Raw genomic sequence first — 13,694 nt, 5'->3', positions numbered from 1 at the left:
TAAAAAGTAAAAACAGCAGCTGGGTATAGTGGTCCATTCCTGTCATCCCAGAACTGAGGAAGAGGAGGATGAGGAGTCCAGCCCGTGACTACAAAACCAAAGGAGTGAGGCTAGTGTATGTGACACATTACATTATCAAAACCAAAACCAAGCAAGCAAACAAACAACAAACTAAGAGGGGTGGTGGCATTTTCTCTAAATTTGGATGTCAGTCACATAAATAATGATTATTATCTTAGCTATGAAAAATTGTCTCTTCTATTCTTTTGAACCTTTAACAAATGCTTTCCATTGGTCAAGTGTGACATGTGACTAGTTTTCTTTTTTTTTCCTCCATCTTTATTAACTTGGGTACTTCTTATTTACATTTCAATTGTTATTCCCTTTCCCAGTTTCTAGGCCAACATCCCCCTAACCCCTCTTTCTCCCCTTCTCTATGGGTGTTCCCCTCCCCATCCTCCCCCCATTACCGCCGTCCCCCCAACAATCCTGTTCACTGAGGGTTCAGTCTTGGCAGGACCAAGGGCTTCCTCTTCCACTGGTGCTCTTACTAGGCTATTCATTGTTACCTATGCAGTTGGAGCCCAGGGTCAGTCCATGTATAGTCTTTGGGTAGTGGCTTAGTCCCTGGAAGCTCTGGTTGGTTGGTATTGTTGTTCATATGGGGTCTTGAGCCCCTTCAAGCTCTTTCAGTCCTTTCTCTGATTCCTTCAATGGGGGTCCCATTCTCAGTTCAGTGGTTTGCTGCTGGCATTCGCCTATGTATTTGCTGTATTCTGGCTGTGTCTCTCAGGAGAGATCTACATCCGGTTCCTGTCTAGGTGGACGTTTTCACCTATCTACAAGCTGAGATAAGTCTTTGACTTTTCCCCTCCATTAGCAAACAGAACAGGAAAATCATCTCTATGTATGCTGTTCTGACCTGAGAAATGACATTGTTTGACAGAAACAGAGGGGTAAGAGGTTGACTATGCCAACATAAATTTTTTGATGGTTTAATAGTCCTATTGGTTTAATAGAAACTATTCAAATCATTTCGGATGGTTTAAATACCATTACATATCAAGTAAAGCCAGGCCTCTGAACCTGTTGAACCGTATGCATTAACCTGCACATTTTTCTCAGAGAGAAGTCAGCTTCAAGATTGCTGAGCGAGACAAACCCACCCAGCTGATATAATCTGAGAAACTGGAGGGTGCGCCTTTCACTTAAGACTTTGTTTCTTTCCCATTTTTTTGGCTTCCTGGTACTTCCCCTTCAGAGAGTTATGTCTGTGAGTTAACCTGCATCAGGGCCAGGATCCAAAAGAGTGATGACACGTTCAGACGGTGTCAGTCATTTTTACCCTTTGGATTAATGTTAGCTTTGTTAAAATTCTGCCTCTTCTCTGATAAACCTTCAGACACAGGCATTTGGAGATTACTGTCTGGATAGATGATAGCCTCAGACACTGTCCATAGCTGTGAGCTTGCAAGGGGAACCACAAATGACACACAGTTCCTTGGTGACTAAGAAAAGAATGAGAGACTCACTGATAAGTGGATATTAGCCCCAAAGCTTGGATTACCCAAGATACAATCCACAGACCACATGAAGCTCAAGAAGAAGTATGACCAAAGTGTGGATGCTTCAGTCCTTCTTAGAAGGGGAAACAAAAATATTCATAGGAGGAGATATGGAGACAAAGTTTGGAGCAGAGCTTGAAGGAAAGGCCATTTAGAGCCTGCCCCACCTGGGGATCCAGCCCATAAACATACAGCCAACAAACCCAGACAATATTGTTGATGCCAAGGAGTGCATGCTGACAGGAGCCTGATATAGCTGTCTCTTGAGAGGCTCTGCCAGAGTCTGATAAATACAGAGGCAGATGCTTGCATGCAACCATTGAACTGAGAATGGGGTCCCCATGGGAGGAGTTAGAGAAAGGATTGAAGGAGCTGAAGGGGGTTTGCAACCTCCTAAGAATAACAATACCAACCAACCAGAGCTCCTAGGAACTAAACCACCATCCAAAGAGTACACATGGACAAACCCATGGCTCCAGCTGCATATGTAGCAGAGGATGGCCTTGTTGGGCACCAATGGGAAGAGAAGCCCTTGGTCCTGCCAAGGCTGGACCCCCCCCCCCCCAGTGTAGGAGAATGTCAGGGCAAGGAGGCCAGAAGGGGTGGGTGGTTGGGGAGGGAAAAGGGGATAACATTTGAAATGTAAATAAAAAATCCAATAAAAAAGATTATTTGAATGAAAAAAGAAAAGAAAAGAAAAGAGCAAGAGAACCAAGTGTGTTTGCATAAGTTTTCTAAGAGAGATGTAGTAAAATATTGCAAACTGGGTGCTTCAAGCAAAAGTTGTTTCCAAGCTTTGGACATCAAAACCCCAAATCAAGGTGGGGTGATCACACAGCCTCTGAAGAAGCTGGTAAGATCCTGTTCTAGTCCTCTCTATGACCTTCTGCTTCTTCAAGAGGTTCCTGGCTTAGAGATGGCTATCCTCTCTTCACATCTTCCGGTGTTTCTGCTTAAATTTCTTTTATAAAGATACCAGTCATATCGGATTCATTGCCCTGTCCAGTGTTCTAATGTTAACTTGATTATTTCTGTCAAGTTTCTATCTCCAAATGAACCTTCATTCTGAGGTGCGAGTGTGTGAGAACTCTGAGACATGAATGAAGGGGATACGCAATTCAGTTTATGACATAGGTGTACATGTGTGTATTATGCGACAGGCTAAGGGAGAAGGTTCATTAAGATATCATAGTACCTGAAGACAGAGCTTGCTTAATTCACATTATGCCTCAGACTAGCTCTGCATTTTCAGTGATCTATTAAAATAATGAGCTATGGATTCACATGCCTGGTATAATCAGGAACACTGACTGATAATGATGATTGGTTGAATTTTAGAACTAAAAGGCGTAGGCAGCAGTAATGATCAGTACAAGCAGGCCAGGGATCTGAATCTAAAAGAGGTACTTTTTCCCTATTAAGTTTAAAATTTTATATATATTTTATAAACTGCCTAGTTTTATGTCAGTTTGACACAAGCTAGAGTTGTCTTAGAGGAGACCCTCAATCAATAAAATGCCTCCATAAGATCTGGCTATACCCAAGCCTGTAAGGCATTTTCTTAATTAGTGAATTAAGACTAATTCACATTAAAGGGAGAAGGCCTAGATCATTGTAGGTGGTGCAGTCCCTGGGCTGGTTGTCCTGGGTTCTGTAAGGAAGCAGGCTGAGCAAGCCAGGGGAGCAAGCCAGGAAGCAGCACTCCTCCCTGGTCTCTGCATAAGCTCTTCCCTCCAGTTCCTTTTCTGTTTAAGATCCTGTCCTGACTTCCTTCAATGATGAACAATGATTTGGAATCATAAGCCACATAAATCCTTTCTCCCTCAAGTTGCTTCGGTCATGGTGTTTTATCATAGCAATGATAACTCTAACTAGGATAGGTATTTTGCTTGCATGTATGTCTGTGTACCATGCATGTGTCTGGTGCCATGACAGGAGCCACACGAGGGCACTGGATTCTCTGGAACTAGAGGAACTGGTGGTTTTGAGCAGTCACGTGGGAGCTGGGAATTGAACCTGGGTCCTTTGGAAGACCAGCTATGGCTCTCAACCACTAATTATTTCTTCAACTCCTCTAACAAATTTTGCTAGAAAAGTATTCAGGCATACAGAAAATGAGAGACTTTGATAACAGACTTAGTTTCCTCGTATCTGGAGTCTAAAAATGAACATTTGCTATGTTTGTTTTATTACAAAGCTATCAATCCGCACATTCCTTTATCTGCATTAGTCATGCCTTTTTATTTTCTGCATTTCTGATACTGAATGCCTACTGGGTCTCACTTTCTCAGGATTAGCTCATGTAAAGACAATAAAAGGTAATAGCTTTTATATGAAAACTAAGCAGTCCAAACCTTGAACTAGAGGGCTGTATTCCAGGGCCTATTGAAATCATCCAAGTCATCAATAAACTTGCTTACCTCATCTTATGGGTTGACTATGAAATGTCCCTAAAGAGTCCACATGTTGAAGGCTTGGTCTTCAGCTGGGAGTGCTGTGAATAGGTAACTAGTTCATGAGCGTGCTTAATTCATCAGTGGGTTAATCTATGGAGCAGTTCATAGTGTACAGGATATCAGTGGGTGGAGTTTGGCTGGAGGAAGCTGGTCTTTGCCCTATTCGCCTCTTATCTCTCTACTTCATGTGACCATGAGGCAATTCATTATTTCTCCACATGCTATCCACCACGATAGTGTGCCTTAAACATGCATGGATACAGAAGCAACACAATTAAATTATCAGGGACTAGAAGTTGTAAACTATGCACCAAAGTAAATACTTCTTTTTCTCTCTTAAAGTTCTCTCTTAAAGCTCAGTCATTTGTTACAGTGATGAAGAGTCGAACCCAGAAAACTGTCTGGAGATTGGACATTGTTGTAGCTTTTCCTGGTGGTATAGCTCAGAAATGGCTGATTGGAGTAGTTTCAGAAAGTTTGAAGAAGGTGGCATAGAAAGCCTAGCATGCTGTGTACAGGTTTGATGGGCAGTTCTGATGGAGATTGGAAGAACAACTATGTCAGTCCAGGTTGTATTTCTAGGGCTTATGCTAGGATGAGGAAGCTGTTGGAAATTGGACTCCTTGTGTTGCTTATATTTTGGCAGAAATTTAAGACTCTGTGTGAGTGAACTTAAAATCGATGGGTAAGTTAATAGAACAAGAGATTTCAAAGCAGCCCAGCATTCAGGGTACCACAAGGCATTGACATGTTTTTAAGCCAGCTTTACAGTGAGAAATGGAAGAAAAAAAATACATAAAAAGACCGAAACTTGTGGTTTAATCACAAGAATCTATGTGATGCTGTAGCTAAGGAAGGTATGGTATGTGGAAAGAAAACACAGTTAAAAAGAAGCCAAGCACTGGACCATTTCCAATGTGCCAGATACTACAGAGTCTGTCTACTTCACCCACTGGCATCAAATCTTGGTGCCATTCACATAGTATTGATGTTTTGGGCATGCAGAATATAAGGATTATGGGGTCACACAGGCTTCTACCCAGATTTCAAAGGAAAACCGCACAGACTCTGCATGGTGAGCAGGAAGCCCTACAGTCTGAACCTGGGAGGATGGTGTGTGTGTGAAGCTGCGAATGCAATGGGGACTTCACAGAGTCAGGTATGCCAGGACTGTGGAGCATCTATGGAAGCACCTGAAAGCAGGAAACACAGCCAGCCCAGAGAGAGGCCCAATGAGCAAAAGTAGACAGAGCTGAGAGAGTCAGGCTACCCAAGACTTTTGGGGCTCAAAGAGTGCCAGCAACACTCAGATGCCAGACATGGAGCTGTAGGACTTAAAGTTTACACTGTTTGCTTTTGATCTTGCCTGGGTCCATTTTTCTCGTCATTCTAAGCCTCTTCCTCTGGAATGGAACTGTTTATGCTGTACATATGTGTTGGAAGTACATAAATTATCTTTTACTTTTAAAAAGACTTTAATTTTGTGTTTTATTTCATGTGTATGGATGTATGGTTGACATGAGCATCTTCAGGCAGAGGAGGCCACTGAAGTCACAGATGACTGTGATCATGTGGGTGCTGGAAATCAAACCTGAGTCCCCTGGAAGAGCAGCTATTACCCTTAACTACTGGACCCCCTCTCCAGCCTTAGATTTATTTTTGTTTTATGTGTAAGTTTTGTCTGCACAAATGCATGTATGTGTACCACAGGAATGCAGATCTCTTGGAGACTGGAATTCCGAGTGCATCATATCCCTGGTAGCTGTAGTTACAGATCATTTTGTGCTGCCAAATGAGTGATGGGAAGTGAATGTGGGTCCTCTGGAGCAAGTGCTCTTCTTGGCTAAGTGGTTTTTCCAGCCCCCAGCTCCTTCTTTTTACTTTACATTTTACTTTCATTTTAAGCAACACCTTTTAGGAGTTTACCTTGTGTCTCAGGGAAATTTTTGAACTTAGAATTTTGAAAAATGACCTGTTGGGGATGTGAAGGGTTGAATACATTTGAAATACAAAATGGGCATGGATATTAGGGATCTGGGGAGGAATTCTGTGATTTTAAATATGAGGTATTCTCTCAAAAGTCTCATATTTTGAGGGCTTGGTCCCTTGGTCCCATTCACTGGTAGTGGGCACACATTGGTAATCTTAGGACAGACGAAGTGAAAGCTTGGAGGACAGTAAAACAATGTTCCACACATTCAGAAGTTTAGCACCCAGTTATGTATCCATGGTTGTGTAAAAATATTGAGCAAAAAGAGATTATGAGTGGAAAAAACTCATATTAAGAAGTCTTGTTCTAGAGCAGAGGGAGTAAAGAGTCAAGCAATGTGGAATATATCTAAGAGGCATATAGAAAACAGACAAGAAAGGCAAGATGAATGAAAGGAGAAAGAAAGGATGGAGGGAAGGAGGGGAAGGGAAGATCATTGGTAGACAGGGAAAGCTAGAAAAGTGTCCATCAAAAACTCCTCAGTACAGAGGAAAAATCTCAGGGTTGTCTGTGGGAAGATGCTTCCCACGGTGTGTTTGTGTAGAATGGGAAGGCATTTTCCACTGGTTACAGTCTAACAAGCTTCCTTCCATACCCCAATGATTTGTGGAATGAAAGATGATTATTAATGCCAACTCATGGGCTCCTTTTGCTTTTTATTTAGATTCCAGGAGAGGGTGTGTAGCAATGTGAGTAACTACCTATTAGAATATTTGAAAGGGGCCAGTGTGTCAAGCAGGAAATGAGAGACAGGTTGAGACATGGAACACATCCTTTAAAGTTCACTGGCCGGTTCTGTTGTGACAAGAACAGAGGAGCAGGAGGATCACTACTATGTGTCTAGCATTTATTCATATTCCTGTTCTGTGCCTGATTCTTCCTCCAGAGAATATTTCCATGGAACACTGGAGTTTATGTAGATGTTCTTAGTTGAACTCCTCAGTGCCTTGGGGCTGACTTTGTACACTTGGAAAGCAGCCAGAACTTGTGGGTAGATCATTAAACTAGAATTCTTTTCTAAGCATGTCAGTACCTTAAAGTGTGACCTTGACTTAAGGCAGGCCATCCACCTGCCAGGAGAAATGACCCTAGGGATATGGTCCTGCTGCCTCCATTAAAGGCCGGCTCTTCAAAAACATACAGTGTTAATCAACCCCTTCTGGTTTCTTAATGCCAAAAGGGACTGTTAAGAGAATTATAAAGATAATATCTACAGAGAACTTTGAGCTCATTCAATAAAAATGGCCTGAGGAGCTCTGGTAGACAGACACTGCGACTTTATGTATCAATCTTTGTATCTCTATTTGGATGTTTTTACAATCCTTGGGTCTAGAGTTACACATGGGCATGGATTCAGATGCCCAGAGCTAAAATATTTAACTCAGTCCCTTCTTTTAAACACCTCTGGAGACATGGGGGAGTTTCCACCATAGTGCAAGACTTTGAGTTGTGTTTGAGGTTATGGGAGCCATGTGTTCAAGAGCCCTCCAAGGTCAGAAAAGGGTGCCTAGCTAATTTGAACGACTCACATGACTCATCTTTCAGTGGAACAACAGTCAACCAATATGAGTTTGAGGGATATTTCTCTGCTACCCCAAAGTACTATGTTATTTATGTAAAGGGCTCCACATTTCATGATGTATTGTAAGATACAATTTGGGTTCTAACAGCTTGTTCTTGATACCAGTATTTAACCAAGACAATGTCATCAAAATGATATAAATATGATAATCATATTTTTGGTGGGTGCAGCGAACTTTATTGATGGTATTCAAGAGAGAAGGGAGGGCTCCGTAGGCCCCTCCTGTTGTTATGGAGTCTGGGATGGAATTGTGAGGGAGATGTTCAGTGTTGGGGGCTGAGTTGAGATGGGGACTCCTCAACAACTGAGGACCTCTCTCTTGCTCTCAGTATCCTTGCTGGGCTGGGGTGGGTGGTCCAGGGTTTCTTACTCCTTGGAGGCCATGTAGGCCATGAGGTCCACCACCCTATTGCTGTAGCTGTATTCATTGTCATACCAGGAAATGAGCTTTACAAAGTTGTCATTGAGAGCAATGCCAGCCACAGAATCAAAGGTGGAAGAATGGGAGTTGCTGCTGAAGTCTCACGAGACAACCTGGTCCTCACTGTAGCCCAGGATGCGCTTTAGTGGGCCCTTGGACGCCTGCTTCACCACCTTCTTGATGTCATCATATTTGGCAGGTTTCTCCAGGTGGCATGTCAGATCCACAATGGATACATTGAGGGTAGGAACACGGAAGGCCATGCCAGTGAGTTTCCTGTTCAGCTCTGGGATGACCTTGCCCACAGCCTTGGCAGCACCAGTGGATGCAGGGATGATGTTCTGGGCTGCCCCACAGCCATCACGCCACAGCTTTCCAGAGGGGCCATCCACAGTCTTCTGAGTGGCAGGTGATGGCATGAACTGGGGTCATGAGCCCTCCCGTGATGCCAAAGTTGTCATGGATGACCTTGGCCAGGGGGGCTAAGCAGTTGGTGGTGCAGGATGCATTGCTGACAATCTTGAGGAAGTTGTCATTTCTCGTGGTTTACACCCATCACAAACATGGGGGCATCGGCTGAAGGGGTAGAGATGATGACCCTTTTGGCCCCACCCTTCAAGTGAGCCCCAGCCTTCTCCATGGTGGTGAAGATGCCAGTAGACTCCACGACATACTCAGCACCAGAGTCACCCCATTTGATGTTAGCAGGATCTCACTCCGGGAAGATGGTGATGGGCTTCCTGTGGATGACAAGCTTCCCATTCTCAGCCTTGATTGTGCCGTTGAGTTTGCCATGGGTAGAGTCATACTGGAACATGTAGACCATGTAGTTGAGGTCAATGAAGGGGTCGTTGATGGCAACAATCTCCACTTTGCCAGATGCAGACAAGAAGGCAGCCCTGGTAACCAGGTACCCAATATGGCCAAATCCGTTCACACCGACCTTCACCATCTTGTCTATGAGACAAGGCTGGCACTGCATGAGAAGATGTGGCTGGAACAGGGAGGAGCAGAGAACCGATAATCACATCTTAATTTCTCAGAAAAAATTTTAAAGAAAATGTGATTAAAGCACTATAATGGGAGTGTGCATGGATGCTGAAAATGTGATCAAATCTCCACAATGGGGATGTTCATGGATGCTGAGGAAGGAAAGATCACCACTGCATTTCTTATAAGTTTCAAATATGAAGTAGTTACATAAAAGGGATTTCTAATTGAGGAAAGGATAAAAATGGTTGAATACTGCAAAGTTCAGTGTGAACTTAGTAGTACTTTCAGCAGAGGTGACAGAGAACAAAGCTGTGGAAGAGAAAAGAACCAAGTATCAGAAAGCCATAAAAATAATGATCAGAGTCAGACAATAACAGATCAAGAAACTGGATTCTGATGAAAAACCCCACAGGGAGCTATAAAAGAGGCATTTGAAACAGGAAGTGATGTGGGAAGGAAAGATAATTTTAGCCTGCCTACAGGAGGTAGCAGCTGTGGGTGTGAAGAGAACAGATTAATTTTAAATGTGTCCCAGAAGAAAGAGAGATTTTTTTTAGAGTACAGGAACGATGATGTGTGGAACCCAGTTGAGTGCTGTATCAAGCACAAGTCCAACAGGAGTATTGTGTCTATTTCTGGACACTGGTCATACAGAAGCTTCGATGAACTAGGTCATTCAAGACTCCAGGGCAAGGAACAATATGTTAACGGTGACGCTATAGGTAGAGTCAGGGTGGCTTGGCCGCTCTGCGTAGATATCTTCAGGTCTACCATAAGGAAGAAAAAGAAAACACCTGCCTTATTCCGAAGAAAGTAACAGACTAAGACAAGTTAGAGTAAGCATTGCTCAACAGTTATGCATGCCTGGCAACAAAGTAGGCTACGGTAAAGCCATATCCTGCACATATTTGAGTGGACAGTGCTCAATAACTGGGCTTTCTTGACACTCTTGTACAAATCCCTCCCCAATTAGAGGGTCGTGTGACTTGTTGATATGAACATGAGTCTTTACACATATGATGCCACATTCTCCGTCTCTTATTTGAAGGCTACTTACAAGTTAACACTAACTTCCAAGAGGGAAAATAACCAGATATACTTGTTGTGACTACCCATTTGTCACAATAAATTTGACTGGTATGTTCGACATCATCTAAAAGTTTTGATTTTTCTTGTTATTTATTTTGAGACCTTTAGCAAGAGCCTCTGAAGGCCCTTCTTCTATGACATAAGTTAAGGTCCAAAGAACAGGAGAGATGGCTCAGTAGTTAAGAGCACTTACCGCTCTTGCAGAGGACCCAGGTTTGGTTCTTAGTACTCACATTGGACAGTTCACATCTGTTTGTAACTCATCCCATGGGATCTGATACTATTGGCTGGACTCTGTGGGCCCCAACACTGGCATATGCACCCTTTACATACTCCTAATTAAAAACTACTTAATGTCTAAGAGGAAATTAATGAGTATTCAAACTGAGGAGCATGAGGATAATTTGACAGCAGATCTATAAGACAAATCATTTACCAATAGCGAACAGCATAGTTCCATCTCTTAGACAAAGGTTATAAAATTATAGATAGAAAATTAGGTACAAAGGCCTGTGAAGTGGCTCAGTGTGTAAAGGTGATTGCTGTTGGGCCTGAGAACCTAAGATCTATCTCCAGCACCCACATGGTGGAAGGAGAGAACCAAGCCCCGCAAGTTGCCCTCTGACCTCCATAGACATATTGGGACATGCACAACCCAACACTCACACGGACACACAAAAAAGTGAGGAAGTGTATCCATTAAGGACAAGAAACAGATTCATAATGAGTTACGGAGCCTTAGAATCTATGCTAACATCTTCTTAGGCAACTTATAGAAACATTTGCACTGGTGTTTATCCTGACTTCCCTGACCACTTAGAATAGGAGGACCATTGGGGAGGCATCACTCTCTCCCAGAAAGGAAATTTGTACCAGATGCTGGTGAAGGTGATATATAGAGAGGAGAGCTCACAGCTAACACCAGAGAGGCAGCAGAAAATGCTTTGCTGGTTTTCACAGTGGCTGAGGTCAACCAGCCAGCTGGCATCCATCTATTTCATTCATTTTCCTGAGGCACAATGTAGAGCTGAGGAAATTGTCTGTAGAGAGCAGTGGAAGAAAGCCCAGAGCAGATTCCTCCCCAAGGCACTATTTGTGCTTGGATAATACTGGGATAAGAAACATGATTTACAACAGCTCTGTGACTTGACCCTCTGCTAGCCAGCCCGAGGTTTTGTTGTCTAGGATCACTATCTTCTCTAGGACTTTCCTTGCAGCTTAGTACCTAGCTGTTCTATTCCCCAGTCAATGGTCTGTTCAGGGAGCAGACACAGTGACTTTGCAGTAAAGCAGTAGAAGGAAGCCATAATGGAAGTGTTTTCTTCTAGTTTCCTTCCCTGGGAGCCAGTGAAACAGACTGAAGGCTGCTTAAAACACTCTATCAATCAATCACAGTAGTGAAGTAGAGCTTCAAGTCAGTTCCTTGTTCTGTGAGCATCCGTGGAGCTAGAGAATGTTTTAAATGGGCAGAGTAAGGATGCTGCATTCAAGGAAAGCATTTCTGATAAGTTGCCCAAAGGCACATCAGAAGAAAGGCTCTGATTTCCAAAGTTCTGATAACACTCTGAATCTATTTCTTAGCCTTTACAAATATTCTTTTTGAATCTAATTTCATACTTATAATTTCATTGTCTTTTCCAAAATGATTAACTCAACAAAACCTGAAAAACCATACTTTGCTATGTCTACATGGAATATTACTTGTATTCAAATTAGATCAGGGGTCAGTGTAAAGTACAAGAGATGTGAGAAATAAACATAAGTGTGTGTGTGTGTGTGTGAGAGAGAGAGAGAGAGAGGGAGGGAGAGAGAGAGGGAGAGAGGGGGGGAGAGAGAGAGAGAGAGAGGGAGAGAGAGGGAGAGAGAGAGAGAGAGTGCTTGTAGCTAACATCAGTCTATGTGGACAAACCCAGCCCTGGGCATGGTGGCATTCTGCCTAGTTCTTCACTTTTCGCCCACATTTGTGATCCTTGGACATACACATAATTATAGGTACATACACTTTAATCACCTCAGACCTCGACCCTAACCTCCTTTGCTCCACTCCTTGATGTTCTGGATTGCTGTCTGTTTTCTGCTGGCTTTAGTGTGGTTTATTTTTTAAACTACACGCTATACTTTGAACCCTTGCATTACTAGAAACAGCCATCCTGAGCCATATTACTGAAAACTTTATGGAAAATTCAAAGGACAATTCGGAACATTGACCCTGCCGGCTCTCTGTTCAACTGTGATTGTAAGGACATCTTTAAAATGTTGCAGTGAACCCTGGCTGTAACAGGACCATATGTTTGAAGAGTCTACTTGATGACTATCTTCTGAGTAGTAGATTTCGTCTGCCTTGCTCCTGCGCATAGTCTAAGAGTTGGAGCCCGTTGCAGTAGGTGTCATTATTGAGACAACACATCTCTTCTTTCAAATTTCCTTTCTTTTTATGCTTTTATGTTGGCAACCTTTCTGTGCAGCTTTCCTCTCTGATTGTTCCCTTTGTTCATTTGTGTGTGCAGCAGGAGCTCTTTCCTTAGGAATTCTGGGGCAGGTTCCTAGATAGCCTCCCTGCTTTAACCGTACCTTCTGTTACTTCTTAGAGTACCTGTAGCATGGATTTTTTTTAAAGATTTATTTATGTATTCTGCCTGCATGTACTCCTATACACCAGAAGAGGGCACCAGATCTCATTACAGATGATTGTGAGCCACCATGTGGTTGCTGGGAATTGAACTCAGGACCTCTGGAAGAGCAGTCAGTGCTCTTAACCGCTGAGCCACCTCTCCAGCCCCTGTAGCATGGATCTTAAGCCACACACCTGACACACCGCTCCCCTTGCATCACATTATAACAGCCTCACACCCGCCCAGGTACTCCACTTGCCTCCAGAGAGGCTATGGAGGAATTCTTGCCATTACCGAAAGACTATACATGGACTGACCCTGGGCTCCAACTGCATATGTTGCAGAGAATAGCCTTGTTGTGGCACCAGGGGAAGGGGAAGCCCTTGGTCCTGCCAAGGTTGGACCCCCAGTGCAGGGGAATACGGAGGAGGGTAATAAGAGGGATGTACAGGGGGAATATCCATATGGGGGCTTATGGACAGGAAACCCGGAAGGGGAATAACATTTGAAATGTAAGTAAAGAAATATATCCAAAAAAAAAAAGAAAGAAAGAAAAAGAAAAGGAAAAAAGAAAAGAAAAGAAAAAGAAAAAAAGAACGTGAACAGGAAAGGCAGAAGTACCAAAAGGCAGGATGGACCTGCTTCACTTACCAGTCTTAGTTGTATGATTGGTCTTCCCATATCCCAAGCAGGCATTGGCCAGGAACCCCTGCATGAGACTATTAGGTGAGCAAAAAATACAACTTATATGACTTAAAGTTAGGAGTCTCTTTTTATGGTAGTGGCATGTGACTTTGCTTTGCCTAGGCCATCTTGACTGCTGGAGAACAGCCTGCTGTAGAGGCTCAGGGCAGCAAAGCGCTGACCCGGGATATGGGGTTGGAGGCTGTTCAGTAATGGCTTTGGTTAGGTTGGTGGCAACGATTCCACTGTGAAGGAAGCAATTCGGCACATTTTGAGAGAATTTACTCCCAAGTCAGCGAGAC

The 13,694-nt window shown here is 43.2% G+C and overlaps 1 pseudogene; it reads right to left on the bottom strand.

Moving 5' to 3' along the window:
- Window positions 1-7,872: 7,872 nt before the first annotated feature.
- On the bottom strand, window positions 7,873-8,970 carry LOC108351925 (glyceraldehyde-3-phosphate dehydrogenase pseudogene; annotated as a pseudogene).
- Window positions 8,971-13,694: the final 4,724 nt, after the last annotated feature.

This window comes from Rattus norvegicus, chromosome 9 (assembly GCF_021556685.1).
Source record: "Rattus norvegicus strain SHRSP/BbbUtx chromosome 9, alternate assembly SHRSP_T2T, whole genome shotgun sequence".
Lineage (NCBI taxonomy): Eukaryota > Metazoa > Chordata > Mammalia > Rodentia > Muridae > Rattus > Rattus norvegicus.
This window is presented reverse-complemented; position numbering and strand designations above follow the sequence as displayed.